The sequence below is a fragment of the Pristis pectinata genome, chromosome 6, assembly GCF_009764475.1.
Source record: "Pristis pectinata isolate sPriPec2 chromosome 6, sPriPec2.1.pri, whole genome shotgun sequence".
NCBI lineage: Eukaryota > Metazoa > Chordata > Chondrichthyes > Rhinopristiformes > Pristidae > Pristis > Pristis pectinata.
In genome coordinates, this window is record NC_067410.1 from 61878552 (window position 1) to 61897602 (window position 19051).

The 19051-nt window shown below is 40.4% G+C and overlaps 1 protein-coding gene across 1 annotated transcript in view; it reads left to right on the forward strand.

Moving 5' to 3' along the window:
• Window positions 1-16342, forward strand: part of LOC127571147 (alpha-1,4-N-acetylglucosaminyltransferase-like) — a 42489-nt gene extending 26147 nt beyond the window's left edge. The window contains exon 5 of the mRNA XM_052017235.1: window positions 15792-16342. The gene's annotated coding sequence lies outside the window, so the exon portion shown is untranslated. The remainder of the gene's footprint in view (window positions 1-15791) is intronic.
• Window positions 16343-19051: the final 2709 nt, after the last annotated feature.

Below are 19051 nucleotides of genomic sequence, written 5' to 3' on the forward strand. Positions count from 1 at the left end.
TTCACATGAAGCAGTGGTCCGGCTGATGTCTTGGTTCATTCTTGGCCAGTACATCACTTCACATGCTCTACGTTTACATTTTTCCTCCCCAAGATGCCCTTCGTGTATCTTCTGGAGCATCTCCTTTCATAGAGACACTGGAATCACAAACCTGTTCCCTTTGAAAACCATATCTTTCACTACTGACAGTTCAGCTCTGCATGTCCAATAATCCCGAATACACATTGGACAGTCATCCCTTGCTGCTGGCCATCCTTTCCATATTATATCCTTGAGTACTTTCATTGTTTCATCTGTCTCTACTGCTTTCCTAATCTGCTCTGTTCTATCCGGAGATACTGGAAGAGTGGTGACAATCATGTCAACATAGGCCTGTATACCTGCAATAACCTGTTGGTCACTTTTTTCTGTCTTGTCGACAGCTCGAGATAGAGCATCAGCAGAAAACATATATTTTCCCAGTGTGTAGATCATCTTCACATCATATTTCTGCAGCCTTATCAACAGGAGCTGTATCCTCATGGGACAGTCATTCAGTGGTTTGGACATAATTGAGACCAATGGTTTATGGTCTGTCTCCACTTCAATAGCTTGCCCATAGATGTACTGATGGAACTTTTCACATGCATATGTAGTGGCGAGAAGCTCTTTCTCTATTTGTTCATAGTTGGCTTCCGCACTTGTTAAAGCCCTTGATGCATAGGCCACAGGTTGCCGTTTGCCATCATGCTGCTGCAGTAGTACTGATCCAAGGCCGTGCTGGGACGCATCAGCTGATATCCTGATACACCTTACCGGATCATAAAACGTCAGCACAGGCTCTTCAGTTAGGACGCTTTTCAACGTTTGGAAACACTCTTCTTGCTCATGAGACAAAATCCATTCATTTTGTTGCTCAAGGAGTGACCTAAGTGGTGCTGACACTGTTGACAGTCGAGGGATGAACTTAGCCAGGTAAGTCACCAACCCTAAGAAACGTCTCACCTCCTCTTTGTTTTGAGGCCTCTCCATGTTTTTAATGGCTGACGTCTTTCTTGGGTCAGGCTTCACTCCTTCTTCAGATATGACATCTCCTATGAAGGTCAGCGTCTGTTGTGAGAAATCCACATGGCTGTCGCGTGACAGTAACGACACTGACCCCGCTGACCGGAGGACAGCATTGCTCCTCTGATCGGAAGTAATACTACTGTCAATCAAGGTGTGGCTCCACCCACCCCTCAGGTGTGAGAGTACCTTTTGCATCTGAACCTGCCTGACCAGTATCCTTTGTCTCTGAACCTGTTGACCATCGGCTGTGGGAGGAACCTTTGTCTTTGACTTCCACACCATTGGCTCATTCAAATCATAACAGTGAGGCTCCACCCAGCCTCCTAGCACCATAAAAAGGGCTGCATCCACTAGCCCTTCCTCTTTTTTGACGACCCCAGGAGTAGTGAGACAACGCTGCAGAGATCATTGGTAAGAGTGCATCACCACATGGTCAGGGAGCGTTCCACTCAGACTCCGGGTAGTATTAGAGCCAATGCTAGTGTGGGACGGGTATTGAAGTGTTATATCCTCAAGTTGTACACTGTTACTGTATGTTTGTGTATATTAGTGTGTGTGTGTGTGTGAGTGTATTTTACCCCAGTTGCACTTCCCCTCTTGTGTTTGTGGTATCCTGTGCGTGAGAGCGTGTGTCTATTCCCATCCATTCTGTCCCGTGTTTGCCTTTGTGATTAAACTAGTTCTGGTCTACAAAGCTCGAGTCCAGAGTCCTTGATCCTTAAGACAGTTAAAAGAACGATTTCACACAACAATGTCTTCACACCAAACTCACATTTCTCTTTATTTAATTTCAAATTGATATTCCTTGTCACGTCAAGCATTTGTCTCCGTCAAGTATCGTGTTCTTCCTTGGTGGACCCCCAAACGATGATGTCATCCATCATGGTCTCGACACCAGGTATGCCCTCGAAAGTCATGTGGATGGTTTTATGGTAGATTTCTGGTGCGGAGAGGATCCGATATGGCAGCCAAAGGTAGCGATATCTTCCCTGTGGTGTGTTAAAAGTACACAGTCTCAAACTTGCCTCATCAAGCTTCATCTGCCAAAATCCAGATGAAACAATGAGCTTGCTAAACCATTTGACACCTGAAAACTGGGACATAATCTCCTCGCGTGTTGGCAATTTAAAATGCTCTCTCTTGATGGCTTTATTGAGATCTCTTGGGTCTAGACATATCTGCAATGCTCCGTTTTCCCTTTGCACAATGACCAGTGAACTCACCCAATCTGTTGGTTCTTCAATTTTCTGTATGACATTCATCCGTTCCATGCTTGCTGGTTCTTGTTTAAGTTCATCTCTAAGTTGGAACTTTACTGCATGCATGGACAACAGGAGTCACTGCCTCATCTCTGTGAATTTTGTGTACACCAGGTAAGTATCTGAGCCCCTCAAAGACTTCTGCATACCCTTCCATGAATGTTGTGTGGTCATCTTTGGTATGTGAAGCTACTATGAAAACTCTTTTCACTAGTTTGAGCTTTTCACATGCACTCAGACCTATTATTGGCTGTATTCTCTTTTCTACAATCAGTAGCTGTGATTTTAAATGCTGCCCCTTGTGATTTTAAATGCTGCCCCTTGTGCTTAAAAGTCCCCTTTTACTGGAACGTTCTCTCCAGTGTAGCCTGTCACTTTTAACTTCACAGGGTAAATCTTACTCTTTACTGTGAGAATCTTATAATCATCCATGGATAACAGATTCACCTGAACTCCGGTGTCAAGCTTGAATGGAGTTACTCTCTCATTCACAGTTACTGGAACAATCCATTCTGTTTTACCAGCAGCCACAGTCTGTACAGAATCCACAAAGAATTCCTCCATTTTCTCATCAACTGTGTGCACTTTTCTCTTGTTAGCCCCAGCTTTGCAGCACCTTGCAAAGTGATTCTTCTTCCCACAGTTATTGCAGGACTTCCCATAAGCAGGGCACATATTTGGAATGTGTTTACTTCCACATCTACTGCATTTGCTGTTTGAGCCTTCCTCTTTGATTTACTGTTGCTTTCGGAAACAACTTGGGAGCTGCTTCTCTGTTTTCACAGCATGTACTGTTCTGTTTGCTCTATACAGCTCCTTAGCTTGTGCTCGTGTGGTTTCTGCTGACTCACACATATTCACCGCCTTTTCCAGAGTCAAATCTTTTTCATCCAACAGTCTTTCTCTGAGTCCATTATCTGGAATTCCACAAACTATTCTGTCTTTAACTAGTGAGTTTCTCAAATCTCCAAATTCACAAGACTTACTCAATGTGTGAAGCTCAGCTAAGTATTGGTCGAAGCTCACACCTTGTTTCTGGTCACAGGAAAAGAATTTATATCTCTCAAATGTGATGCTTTTACTTGGGATAAAATACTCCTCAAATTTTTCCATCAAGGTGCCCGATTCCAAAGCTGTGTCATCAATTTGAAAGCTGTTATAGATGTTCAAAGCATCTTCGCCAATCACGTGCAGAAAAATAGACGCTTTCAATTTTCCATTGTTCCTTCCCGCTCCACTAGCATCTAAATATATGTTGACTCGCTGTTTGAAGCATTTCCAATTATCGGTTAGGTTGCCAGCAATCTGCATAGGCTTGGGAGGACTTAGCTTATCCGTAATGGGAACTCTTGGCCTCTCACCTGAATGTCTCTTGGCAAATCCGGTGACTGCTGAACTTCAGGAACAATATGCTCCCTCGCCCCGTCGGCCGGCTTTTTCTCCATTTTTTTTACAGCTTTTCTTTCGTACTTACTGAGTTTCTTTCTCAATTGTACATAATATTCATTTACTTTCCTTGTTCAGACCTCACACCAACTTCTGACACCACGTCTGTTCTTCATCACGAAACAAACTTGGCGTGGGTTTAACATCGGAACATTTATTAAAACAACAAAACAACAGACTGCACAGACTTACAACACCAGGCTGGCTGGCTTTTCCGCTCTTTCCAGCTACTTCCTGTTCCCCCATGTGACCCCTTGCATTGCCTACTGGGAACTGTAGTTCTTTGTTATAATTACATAACAACACATAATAACACAGTAAAGACAGAGTCCAAGGAGGGGAGGCTGGTGTCCGTGATGCGCTGGGCTGTGTCCACAACTCTCTGCAGCTTCTTGCGGTCTTGGGCAGAGCAGTGCCATACCAAGCTGTGATACATCCAGATAGGATGCTTTCTGTGGTGCATCGGTAAAAGTTGGTGATAGTCAAAGGGGATAAACCAAATTTCTTTAGCCTCCTGAGGAAGTAGAGGTGCTGGTGAGCTTTCTTGGCCGTGGTATCTACGTGATTTGACCAGGACAGGTTGTTGGTGATGTTCACTCCCAGGAACTTGAAGCTCTCCACCTTCTCGACCTCAGCACCATTGACGTACACCGCCCCCTTTCCTGAAGTCAATGACCAGCTCTTTAGTTTTGTTGACATTGAGGGAAAGTTTGTTGTCATGTCACCATTCCACTGAGCTCTCTATCTCCTTCCTGTACTCCAACTCATCGCTGTTTGAGATACGGCCTACAAATTGCAAATCATTCTTAATAATGAACTGTTATAATGGGATGGGACATGGAAAAATCATTTGACATCTGATGGGAAAATCATAGTTGATTCCAAGTGCAAAAAGCGCTATCACCCACCTGTTGAAATCTGTCTGTGATCCATAAAGCCTTTGGTTTCTATATAAATGGGAACTGCGGAACATTTACCATAAGGGAGGGCCCTAACTTCTGTCAAGGAGCAAGGTCCAATATCAGGTGTATTCACAACAGAAACTGCCAGAAATCCAAACTTAAAACTGAAAATGCTGGAAATCCTCAGCAAGTCAGGTAACTTCCGTGGAGAGAGAAACAGAGTTAGTATTTGAAGTCAGTGATCTTTCATCAGCATTTTCTCTTTTCACATCACCAATTCTCATGGAATGTTATTGACTGGAAGTGTTGCTTCCAGACCTGCTGTTTATTTCCAACAGTTTTTTGTTATTTTATAAATTTACTTTCTTGTGATGGTCACTTTACGTGACTGCTCATTTTCACTTCGTGCTTGCTGGAAGTATCACACCCAGGCACTTTGCAAATTAATTCAAAGTTCATGAAATTAAGTAACTGCCATCTTGAACATCCAACCAGACTCACAGAACAGACTCACAGAACAGCATGACAGACTCAGCCACATTGTTACAGGTGGGTAGCAATGATTTTTAACAGCTTCCTTTGTAATTAAATTGTTTAAGTTTAAGTTTTATTTACAGCGTGGTAACAGGCCCTTCCGGCCCAACGAGTCCGTGCCGCCCATTTTAAACCCAAATTAACCTATCCGTACGTCTTTGCAATGTGGGAGGAAACCGGAGCACCCGGAGGAAACCCACACAGACACGGGAGAACGTACAAACTCCTTACAGACAGCGACGGGAATCGAACCCCGATCACTGGCGCTGTAATAGCGTCGCGCTAACCACTATGCTACCGTGCCGCCACAGTATCATATTATTTTGGGAAAATGTGTTTTATTTGTCATAACCTTGATTCCTTTTGATACCATCAACTAGAGAGTGAATACAAAATAGACATAGCTTTAATTTTGTTTCTCCAACCATGTTTATCATAAAAAGTACTAAAGAAATCAACATGATCAGTAACACTGAAACAACAATACTATATGTTGAACAACAGTAAATTAGGAAAAAACTCATGTAACTTTTTTAGCTGACTGAGTTTGAAACATCATGAGTCGATTTAAAACTAATCTAGGAGATAGTTTACTCCTATTCAATCAATTTTAATGTTTTTTTGCCCAGACTGATCCAATTATATTCCCTTTGCTGAATTCTGCCTGTCCTCCGTTTTGTGTCTGCCCGCAGTCACAACTGGAACAGAAGTGATCACAGAAGGAAGTCACCACACTGAAACCAGTTTTGCCACTTAGTTTGCATTGCATCTGTAGACAAAGCAACAGAGTTAATGTTTCAGAATTAGGAAATGTTCGAAACCACAGATGTTTGAAATTGCAGTGAAGTAGGAGGGGTGGAAAGAACGAAGGCAATGTCTATGATTGGGTAGAGACAGAGAGACCGAACTGTTGTTCGAACTGCATGGTGCCAATGGTGAGGGCTTGTTGATTGCAATGGGTCTGTCTGGAGGAGGTGAAAATAGAAGGAAGTGTGTGAATGTGGGAATGCCCGAGAGGATGACAGAATGACAGCATCTGCGGAGAGAGAAAGGACGACCTAATATTATAGGCTGATCACCATGAAGATTGGCCAGTTCTGAAACAACGTGAAAAGGCTGAGGATCTGAAGTGATTGAGTTTACTGTTGAGTTGCAAGGGCTGAAATGTGACACATCAGAAATGGAGACCATGCATGCTCTTGATGTCCCCCTGCTACAGCAGCTTCACCAGCAACAACACAACAGCTGCCCTGTCCCCTGCGTTCCATGTTTCCATTCTTCCTTCAAAGTCGAGTTTATTGTCATGTGCACAAGTACATGTATGCACAGGTGCAATGAAAAATTTACTTGCAGCAGCATCACAGACACATAGCATCAGAAACACAGCATTCACAAGAAAAACGTAAATTAAACATAAATTATACACCAATTTTACAATGTCTGATGGTAGTTGTGAAAACATAGCATGGCCCAGATGATGGGGATCTTTGATGATAGATGTTGCCTTCCTGAGGTTGCACATTGTATGGATACTTTCGATGGTGGACAGGGATGTGCCTGTGATGTACTGGGCTGAGTCCATGACTGTGCTGGTAAACACTAATTTGTTGCCCTCAATGATGTGATTAGTTTGTACTCCTTTTCTGCAAAAATGTTTTAATTAATATGGTCAATGCTGAAAAAAACTTGCAACTTGCCACAAGAGGACACAGTTTTGGCGTGCTGGGGAATAGGTACAGAGGAGATGTCAGGGGTAACTTTTTTACTCAGAGTGGTGAGTGTGTGGAATGGGCTGCCGGCAACACTGGTGGAGGCGGATAGGATAGGGTCTTTTAAGAGACTTTTAGATAGGTGCATGGAGCTTAGAAAAATAGAGGGCTATGGGTAAGCCTAGTAATTTCTAAGGTAGGGATATGTTGGACACAACTTTGTGGGCTGAAGATTCTGTATTGTGCTTTAGGTGTTCTATGTTCTATCTTTGTTTACAGGAGCATTTGAGGACAGAATCTAAGTCTTGTAATAGAGAAGGGTTAAATCACCATTGTTTGACACTAAAGGATACATCTGCTAATTTAATTGATAATTTCAATGGTGCATGATCAGAAATAACAATTGCATCATATTTGCAGTCCATAATAAGTGGAGCTAGACTAGCATCAATAAAAAAATAATCAATCCTCGAGTAATTATGGTAGACATGAGAAAAAAAATGAAAATTCTTTAACATTTGGGTGTAGAAATCTCCAAACATCTAAAATTCCAAATTCAACTAAGAAGGAGTTAATAAAGGCAATGGATTTGTTTGGAAGTGCAGGATTTGACACAGATCTATCCATCGAAGCAGTTGAAATCTCCACCCATAATCTAAGTGTATTCATTTAAATTAGGAAAAAATGCAAACAGATGTTTAAAAAATTCAGGGTGATCTACATTGGGTGCATAAACATTAACCATAACAACTTTTTTATTATGAAGTAAACTGGTAATTAATAAAAATCTACCATTTGGGTCTGATATTGTCTCATGATGAACAAACGAAATTGAGGAGTCTATAAAAATAGAAACTCCTTTCACCTTTGCTTGTGAATTTGAATGGAACTGTTGATCCCTCCAAGATCTAAAAAAATGTTGATTATCTTTCCTCCTGATATGAGTCTCTTGGGCAAATATGATCTGAGCATTTAGTCCGTGAAAAACTTTAAAGATCTTCTTGCGCTTAGATTTTGTCCAGTTTAATAAAGAACAGATCTCATTGTTCTCTTTAACCAATTTTACTGAAGAAATCTCTAGTGGGATAACATGGGATACATTTAAAGCATATATCCGTGGTCAAATTATTTCATATTCCGCTGTATTGAAAAAACAAACTAATAATGAAATACGTATATTAGCTGACAAGATTAAAGAAATTGATAAAAAATATTCTGATACTCCTAATTTGGAGCTTTATAAAAAGAGAACAGAACTCCAATTACAACATCGTTCATTACTAACATCTTCAATTGAAAATCTACTACTTAAAAACAAAAGTCAATTTTATATACATGGTGACAAATCTGGTAAATTATTGGCCAACCAATTGAAAGCTACCTTAACTAAACGTCAGATTAATAACATTCATAAACCAGATGGTACCTACATGACAGATAATGTTCAAATTAACAAATCCTTTCAAGAATTTTATTCTTCTTTATACCAATCAGAATCCCCTGAAGATTCTACATGAATGCATGAATTTTTAAGAGATTTGAAGATTCCCCAATTATCTTTAAATGAATGTTCTACGTTAGATGCTCCCATTTCGGAGGAAGAAATAAAGAAATATTTTCAATGAACTCGGGAAAAGCACCCGGCCCTGATGGATATACAGCCGAATTTTTTAAATCCTTTCCTGATATTCTTGTTCCCTGGTTAGCAAAAATTTTTAAAGATGTCCTATCAGTAGGTAAACTACCACAATCTTTCTACGAAGTAACTATTTCTTTAATTTTTAAAAAGGATAAAGATCCCACTGAATGTGCATCTTACAGACCTATTTCTTTATTAAATTTAGATTCAAACATATTTTCCAAAATATTGGCCTTTAGATTGGAAAATTTTCTTCCACAATTTATCTCTGAAGACCAGACAGGATTTATTAAGAATCTTTATTTACATTTTAATATTAGGAGATTAATGAATATTATATATACCCCTTCATCCTTAATTCCAGAATGTGTTGTCTCACTAGATGCTGAAAAGGCGTTTGACAGAGTCAAATGGGAATATCTATTCATTACACTTCAAAAATTTAATTTTAGCCCTAAATTTATATCTGCGATCAAACTGATTTATGGCTTCAATACTTACTAATAATCAAAGATCCCCCTTTTTCAGGCTATTTCGAGGCACTGGGCTGGGCTGCCCTTTATGTCCTTTATTATTTGATATTGCTTTGGAAACCTTAGCTATTGCACTCCGGGATTCTTCAAACATATGTGGTATTACTCGCAGACAGAAGATTCATAAGATATCTCTTTATGCAGTTGACCTGTTACTTTATATTTCTAATCCGGAGGAATCTATCCCCGCAGTACTATCACTGCTGGATCAGTTTAGTGTTTTTTCTGGTTAAGTAAAAAATATTTACAAAAACTAAAAAAGGATGGTGGTATGGCCTGCCTAACTTTAGATTATACTATTGGGCAATTAATATCAGATATTTAATTTCCTATATGGAAAAGTAAGGGAATAATATGTTTTCGTGATTTATTCATTGATAACTGTTTTTCATCTTTTGAACAATTATCTAACAAATACAATTTGCCTAGATCACACTTTTTTTGATATTTGCAGATTAGAATTTTTTAAAAGCTACTATATTCTCTTTTCCTACATCTTACAAAACTGAAATTATGGAAAAAATTTTAGATCTTAATCCTTATCAGAAGGGCTTGATAGCAATAATCTATGATTTAATTATGAAAATACGTCCAGAATCACTGGACAAAATTAAGAATGAATGGGAAAGTGAACTTCAGACATCTTTACCCACAGAGACATGGAAGAAAATTCTTCATTTAGTTAATACATCTTCAATGTGTGCCAGACATCCTTTGATACAGTTTAAGGTAGTTCACAGGACCCATAAGTTAAAAGATAAGCTAGCCCGTTTTTATCACCATATAAATCCTATATGTGACAGATGTAAATCGAATGTGGCTTCTCTGACACATATGTTTTAGTCCTGTCCTCTTTTGGAAAAATATTAGAAAGACATTTTTAACATTATCTCAACTGTATTGAATATTGATTTACAACCTCACCATATCACTGAAATTTTTGGATTACCAAGGATAGAGTCTGGCTATTTATCTGCTTCCGCTTACCGTATGATTGCCTTTGTCACGTTAAAGATCAAACGATCCATTTTGCGTAAGTGGAAGTATCCAATGCCCCCTACTACTTTTCAATGGTTCTCTCAAACTATATTATGTTTAAACTTGGAAAAAATTAGGAGTGGTACTGTTGATCCTTCGCTTAAATTTGAAGATATTTGGAGTCCATTTATTCAATACTTTCATATGATATAGATCCCTTTTCAATAACTTTTCAATTTAGAGGAACGGGATTGATGACATAATATTGCTCTGTTTCTATTTAGAAATTTCCGTCCAGATTTTTTTTTTGTCTTTTTTTTGAAATTTTCTTTTTAGTTTCGATTGATATATTATTTACAATTTTTTATTGATTTGGGGATTTTTTTTCTTTTTCTTTTATATACGCAATAAATCTTTTTCTTTCCTTTCTTTTATATTATATTCATATAAAGATGAGATCGAAAGATTTTTTTGTATTTTACTATTCTTTATGATTATCATGTACAATCGTCGATGTTATATATTAATAAATTAAAATGGAAACTTCTAAAAAGATTGAAAAAGAAAGAGAGAAAGAAAAGAAAGAGCATTTGAGGAAATATCTCAGCTCTCCACCATGATCTCCATGCAGAAAGGATGTCTCCTTGTCTTAATATTCAAAATTGCTGGCGTGATGTACAGGTGCTGGGATTTGAACAGTTATCATTACTTTCAAAGCGACATGTTTGGAATATCCCAGGTGAAAAATGATTCTGGTGCAGATGTTTCTGATCCTGCAACACCAGACACGGAACCCAGTATTATGTTTGTGGAGTCAACTGACAATGTAGAGCTGACACCATTGATGGGGTGTTCAGTGGAGTCTGCTGCTCATCTAAACCCAGACAAACCAGTCTACTACTTCATGAAGGGGTTCAGTGGCAACTTGAGTCAGTATCCACAGCCTGAGTACAGAGGGATCTCTTTGCTCTCCTCAATGAAGAATGTTGTCATTCTACCCTTAAATCCCACTGAACTGTTTGAAAAAACTCCATTGAAAGGCTGGTATCAAAAGGTAACCTGTAACAAAAGATGATTTCATTTAGTAAATTAAGTGTTTGACTCAAATTAACTTTTAATAAATGGCACCATGAATGTGGTAATGTCTGTGGAAATGATGGGAAATGCAATATTTTCTATATTACCTGGTCAGAAGTACTGAGTGCAGTGAAAGTCTCAGCCACATGGACAAATATTGCTCACCATTTTGCTTACTTTTCTTAAACCTGTATGAATTTTCTGAGGCAGTTTACTGCAGGCTAAGTATTGGAGGCAGTGCCCACATGCTCATGGACACCAAGGAAGGTGGGGCATTGAATAATGAGCTGCACAGAGCAAGGGGACAAAAATTAAAGTGACTAAAAAATGAACCTGGAAAATCTGGGTCTCAATTGCAGACTGAGCAGAGTTCTCTGTATAACAGTCACATAACCTGGCTTTGGATTCTGAATGCACTGCACTAAAATTGGCAGAAATACTAGTAATGTGTTGTTTCACCTGAAAGGAGTAATTGGGTACTTGAGGGAGAGACAAGGGAATTCTATAAGCAATGACTTCCCCTCTGACATGAAGTAAGTGCAGCAAGTAAGTTTGTCCTCCACATACATGCAAAGGTGCTGTGAGAAGGAAAATAAGTACTGGTGTTAATAGAAGGCAGAGGATGGTAATAGAGATAGATGAGAGAGGAAGGCAAAGTGTGGAACCAAATAAGGGAGGGATGGTGGGTAGATGGGAACCATGGGACGGAGCTGGAAGGTTGGGCAGAGCGATTGCAAATGGAATTCAATCCTGACAAGTGTGAGGTGATGCATTTCTGGGAGGGTAAAGAAAGGTAGGACATATCCAGTTAATGGTAGGGCCCGAGGGAGTGTTGATAAACAGAGGGACCTTGGGCTACAGTCCACAGATCCCAAAAGATAAGCTGGTGATAAAGTAATGCAATATGGATGGAGAGCAGACCTTAGTGACCTATGGAGCACGTGTCTGGAGTACTGTATGCAGTTCTCGTCACCACACTACAGAAAAGATGTGATTGTGCTGAAGATGGTACAGAGGAGATTCACAGAGATGATTACTGGGCTGGGCACAATGGGCTGAATAGTCTCCTTCTCTGCCATAACAATTCTACAATGTTATGACTGCTGAGAGATTGGATGTAGACTTGCGTATTCAGTTCTGTGTCTTTGAATTTCAGTGTTTTTGTGCCCCAGTGGTGAGAGTAGCTATGCTACATTAAATTTACAGCTCATGTCATTTGAATTAGCACTGCTGGTTACAGTACATACCATGCACACCAGACTTAGACATGAAGTGCGCACACAGACAGACTACAGCCCTTGTGATGTTGATTGGGATTGCTAAAGCTGGTCTAGTTTTTCTGCCTCAGAAAGATTACTGGCCATTCACAATGCTCCATAATTTAGCTGTACTATACATTGAGTAACTCAGTCACTTGGCAGTTCTGACTGTGTCCACTGCACACTGACCTTCAAATGTTTGCTGGGGATCTGAGATACTACAGAAAGAAAAAGACTTGCGGAGGTGTGCTACCAATTGGTGGTCACGTTGGTTGTGCGGCACAAGCTGGAACTACAGGCCAGATGTTGGAGGCAGTGCAGACATGTTGATGGACACATTAGAGGGAGGAGCATTGATTATTTTGACAGAAGGCAGTGCTGTACAGATAAAGAGGAAAAAAATTAAAGTGAATAGGAAATTAAACTGGAAACTCTGGGTCTCAATTGCAGCCTGAGCAGAGATATTCTATCTAGCCTGGCTTTGGATTCTCCAGTGTAGAGAACACAAGGTGCATCCTGAATGTAGAGTTCTAAATTGACAGAAATCCAAGTAATTTGTTGTTTCTCCTGGAAGGAATGATTAGCTACCTGGAGGATAGGAAAGGAAATTCTATAAGGGCAGGGGTTACATGCAAAGGTGCTTTGAGATGGGAAATGAGTACTAGTGATAAAAGAGACTGTGCCAGAATATTGCAGAGACAACAGTCCATTTAGAATACAGTGAGGAAGGGAAAGAGACGTCTGGTAGTGGCATCTCGCTGGATGTTTCTGAAATTAAGGAGGGTGATCCATTGAATGTGGAGGCTGAAGAGGTGGAAGATGAGGACAAGAGAAACCTTGAGCAACCTCCCCTGCACACTCCTTCCCTTTTACTTTATCCGTACTCTTCCAATTTGTTGAACCCAGCCCCTGCTGTTTTGTTTAAAGCCCTATCCTAGACAATTCTACTCTTGTATTCAAATCCTCTTGCAATAGAGATCATTTATCTTCCTAATTACTGGAAGACAATGAATTCATGTAAAGTGACACCAGGGCAGCACAGATTACCTCCTCTTAGTCTCTCACCATTTACATAGAACAGAGAACATTACAGCAAAGTACAGACCCTTTGGCCCAAAATGTTGTGCCGGCATTTTATCCTGCTCTAAGATCTATCTAACCCTTCCCTCCCACGTAGCCCTCTATTTTTCTATCATTAATGTCCCTATCTAAGAATGATAGTGCCTGTGAATCATGTGCCTACCTAACTCAATACCCCAACTAATGAAGGCCAACACACCATATGCCTTCGAAACAACATGATCAACCTGCGCGACAACCTTGAGGGATCTATAGACCTGGAACCCATGATTCCTCTGGTCCTCCACACTGTTAAGAGACCAACCTTTAACCTTGTATTCTGCCTTCAAATTTGATCTTCCAAAGTGTATCACTTCATACTTATCCAGACTGAACTCCATCTGCCACTTCTCATCCCAAGTCTGCATCCTATCAATGTCCTCTTGTAACCTACAGCAACTTTCTAAACTATCCACAACACCACCAACCTTTGTGTCATCTGCAAACTTACCCACCCTTCCACATCCTCATCCAAGTCATTTATAAAAATCACAAAGAACAGGGTTCCCACAACAGATCTCTGGAGAACATCATTGGTCACCGAACTCTAGACAGAATACGCTCCATCTACAACCACCCTCTGTCTTCTATGAGCGAGCCAATTTTGAATCCACACAACCAAGTGTCCCTGGATCCCATGCCTCTTGACTTTCTGAATGAGCCTTCTATGAGGAATCTTATTAAACGCCTTACGAAAATCCACGTACACCACATCCACTGCTCTACCTTCATCAATGTGTTTTGTCACATCCTCAAAGAATTCAATCAGGCTCATGAGGCAACCCCTGCCCCTCACAAAGCCATGTGACTGTCCCAAATCAGCCTATGCTTCTCCAAATGCCCATAAATCCTGTCTCTAGGAATATTCTCCATTAATTTGCCAGCACTGAAGTAAGACTCAGTGGCCTGTAATTCCCAAGGTTATCCCTAGTCCCTTTCTTAAATTTGGCTTTGTAATGGTAGACAGAGGTTGGTGGTGGAAGATTGCTTTTCTGATTGATAGTCTGTGAGAAGAATCAGTGCTGGGACCTTTGATGTTTGTGACATACATTAATGACTTGGATTTGAATGTAGAAGGTACGATTTAATAAGTTTGCAGATGATATGAAAATGGTATTGTAGATAGTGAGCAGGGTTGTGTAAAGCTACAGTTTGGTATGGATCAGCTCGAAAGTTGGACGGACTTATTGACAATGGAACTTAATCCTGACAAGTGTGAGGTGATGCATTTTGGTGGAAAATATACAGTTAATGACAAGGTGCTAGGGACTGTTGATGAACAGAGGGACCTTGAGGTACAAATCCAAAAATCCCAAAAAGTTTACATAATTTGGATGAGGCCACAGCTGTAGTACTGTGTGCAGTTCTGGTCACCACTCTACAGGAAGGATGTGATTGTGCTGGAGAGGGTGCAGAGGAGATTCACCAGGCTGGATTGGAACATTTCAGTTCAAGGAGAGATTGGATAGGCTGTTTGGTCACCCTGAAGTAGAGGATGGGTGACCTGATGGATTTATACAAAATTATAAGGGAGATATATTGGGTAGATAATAAAAATCTCCTTCCCATGGGGGGGGTGGTGGGGGGAGGTTGCTGAGACAGGAGGGCATAGGTTCAAGGTTGGAGTGTGTTTGCAATCTGGAATGAGGAAGTCGTGGAGCCAGGTACCCTCACAAAATTTAAATGGCATCTAGACAAGCACTTGAATTGCCAAGGTTTAGAAGGCTATGGAGCTAATGCAGGTAACAAGCATAGGGAAGGTTTAGAGGGACATGTGCCAAATGCAGGCAAATGGGAATCGGCCAAGTAGGTACCTTGGTTGGCATGGACAACTTGGGCTGAAAGGCCTCTTTCCATGCTGTATTTTCCTTTGACTCTCAGACTGTCTCCAAATGGGATTAGTATTGATGCGTGCAGTGAAGGGATGGACAAGATGGGCTGAAGGGCTTGTTTCTATCTGTATAGCACTGACTCTCTATCCAGTGAACCAAGAGGAAGAGAAGTTTGAGTGGCTACCCAAGGAGTGGAGCTGCAAGAATAACATAGATTGAAGGACAAGTGTGATGGTTTGTGACATGGTTCTTTGGAAGGAATATTTCTGCTCTGCAGTGTGGGATTGTGTGGATTTCACGTGCTCCCTTAGAGTACTGGTTATAGTGTCTTTGTGTGCTGACTGCAGCCGGATGGTCTTTAGCTTTTGGAAGAGACACAGAGACTGGAGAAGAAATGTTTTGAAAGATTAGAAATTAAGATAATGAATTAAACTTTTCTTTGTCCATTATACCACAGGTAAATCCAGAAAAGGAGAGGTATTGGATCCACGTACTTGCTGATGGCTGCAGGTTAGCATTGCTCTGGAAATATGGGGGCATCTACCTGGATACTGACATAGTATCATTGAGGTCTATTCCGTTTGATAACTTTACATGTCGAGAGAGCACAGGATCTGTCAGCAATGGGGCAATGGGTTTTCATCACAAACACCATCCTTTTTTGTGGAATTGCATGGAAGATTTTGTGGCCCATTATATTGGAGATCTTTGGTGTCAACAAGGTCCTTGATTGATTGCCTGTGTGTTGAAGAAATGGTGCTACATTGATTACCCAGGGGTCTTCATTGGCAAGGAATGAAATGGCATCTCTTTATGGATCACAAAACGGTTTTACCCTGTCCCATTTTCAGCTTGGGAAAAGTATTATGCTCACTGGGAAAAGGAGGATATAGAGCGGGCCTTCTCAGCTACGTATGGAGCTCATGTCTGGAATTACGTGAATTCTGGCAAGGAAAAAAAAGTTGTTGCTGAAAGTGGATCATTAATTGAATATTTTTTCCAGTTGCACTGTCTAAATAGTTACAAAAATTTAATTGAATCCTAAAATAGTACAGAGTGATTTAGGACCTCATAATATACAAAAAGTGATAAAATTAAATTGACAGATTTTGCAAAATTAGAGCATAAAACTACATAAAACTCCTTTGAGCACAATTGCAAAGCATGATGCATTCACTTTGAGACTTAGTTTTCCGACAACTGTTTTTCTAATCTGGATAGACTCCAATCCACTTGTGTAATTTCGACTGGAATCAAACACCAATTTCTGCTCTCAGGTTTGTGTGATGTATCTTGGTAGTGAGGGCAGTTGGCAGTGAACATGCAGCTGTTGTTCCTCAGTCAACTCACTGTAGAACTCAAAAGCCCCAGGTCTTTCAGTTGAAAATATCTTGACAAAGGGAACCTTTGAGATAATCAGGGATCCTGTTTTGCTACATTTAGATTTGTCAAAATGTTAATTCTTGTTGTATTTGGAAGCATGATCAGTGTGCACTTGTGCTGACACAGTAAAGGACGGCCAATCACATAGGAAGATTCCCATGACCAATATGACATAATTCAAGACAGAACACACGCAAAAAAAAATTACATGACAAATGAAATTGTTTGTAGTCAAAGAAATATATTGATGCTGAGGAAAAGGCTGATAAAACAGAGATGACCTTTAACTTTGGGATGTGGGGAAATGATTGAAAAGGATGAGGAGCACAGAGTCAGAGAATTCACTGGCTTACAGCTCACTTCAAACTATTTGCCAAGCTCCAGATATGATTGTCCATTGGTTGCTGTCATACAGAAGCTCTTGAGATCTTCATTGGACAACAAAAGAATAAAGTGTCCCTGATTTCCTGTCCCTGCTTAGTTTATGTGTGATAATTGAAAGTTAGAGTAAGATTGACAATCAGCTTTAGTCAGGCATCTCCTACAGCAAGAGTAACAGTTCATTAAATTGCTACAAATCTGAAACTTTTGAACATTACTATAAATTTAAAAGAAGTAACATGGCATCTGGAAGCTTGTAATGGAGAATGGTGAAACTAAAATCAACTTGAGAGCGGACATAATTTTGAAGACATTCCAGTTATCGACTCCCTGACCATGGCGAAAAGACTTTGGCTATTCATCTTATCTATGCCCCTGATGATTTGATAAACCTCTTTAAAGTCACCCCTCAAATTTCTATGCTCCAGCAAAAATGGTCCCAGCCTATCCAGCCTCTCCTTATAACCCAAGCCCTCCTGTCACAGTAGCGTCCTCGTGATGACCTTTCCTACAGCAGGGGAACCAGAACTACAGGTAATGCTCCTAATGTGTCCTTATCTATGTCTTGTACAGCTGTAAAATAACATCCCAACTCCTGCAGTCAGTACACTGACTGACTAGGACAAGTGTGAAAAACACTTTCTTCATATCACTCTCTACTTGTGTCACCATTTTCAATGAAATATGGACCTGCACCACAAGGTCTCTCCGTAGTACAACACTCTCCAGGGCATTACTGTTTACTGTACAAGTCCTGCCCTGGTTTGTCCTACCAAATAGCAACACCACTCATTGATCTGAATTAGACTGCATCTTCTCTCATCTATCTTCTTGGTCACCTCTTCAAAAAACTCAGCCAAATTCGTGAGACACGATTTCATGATTTCCTATGCTCAAAGCCATGCTGACTCTCCCTAAACAGTACTTGCTTTTCAAATGCATGTAGATCTTGACTTTGGAAGCTTGTAATGGAATATTGTGAAACCAATATACACTGGCAGATGGATATTATTTTGAAAACATCGTATATTCAGTCATCCGTTTAGTCTCCTTTTACTTTTTTGAAGACTTTGGGTGATCAGTGTCGATCTTTCCTTCCACTGGTGGTACAGTAACGTAAGCAGGTCAGCCACACACAACACACCCTGGCTGTGTTCTCACCCATTCAAGTCAAACTCTTTGTAATCTAGTGCATTCCTTCCAGAACTTTGCAGGAGTGACAAATAAGAGTCTTTATTGATACTCCGGTCAGTTGTCGTCATTCATGGATATATCTCATTGGCCATGTGTTGAAACAAACATTCTGCACATGAAGAATGGAGACTAAAATATTGCCAGCTCCATTGGTTCATACTGAACAAGTTGTAATTATTGGATTGGAGTACAAAAGTAAGGAGGTCTGGCTGAGATTCTCCAGAGGCTGACATATTTCATCAGCTCTCTTTGTGAGGCAGGCAGAAGGGGAAAGAAGTCCTGTTAGTAGGAATCAATGAAGGGCCTTGACCCGTTGCTCCCTTCACAGATGCTATCTGACCCGTTGAGTGTTGCAAGTATTTTCTGGGTTTATTCTTGAAGGATGATGTGAATAATTGGTGATGTGTACCTTACCAGTGAAGCTGTCTTTTTGCCCTTGGATTTCATGATGCTGTGAACGCCTCTTTGCTTCTTGTACTTGGTCTAGCACAGTCAAGTGTCCCCACATATTCATGTGTTTCAACATCTTCCATCCTTGGTCTAACTAATCTTGCATATTGTTTGAATGCAGGGTCCTGAAGGCCAAAATATGGAATATTCCAGAATGCTTGTCTGGATCGCCACTGGCACTCTCGTTCTTTTTTCATTATTCTCTATCTTTCTTTCTTTCTCTCTTTCTTTCTTCCTTCTACCTGCTGACACACACCACTGCTCGTCGCCCGCAAGGTGCAGATCAGGTTCACCAGGACGTTTTCAGGA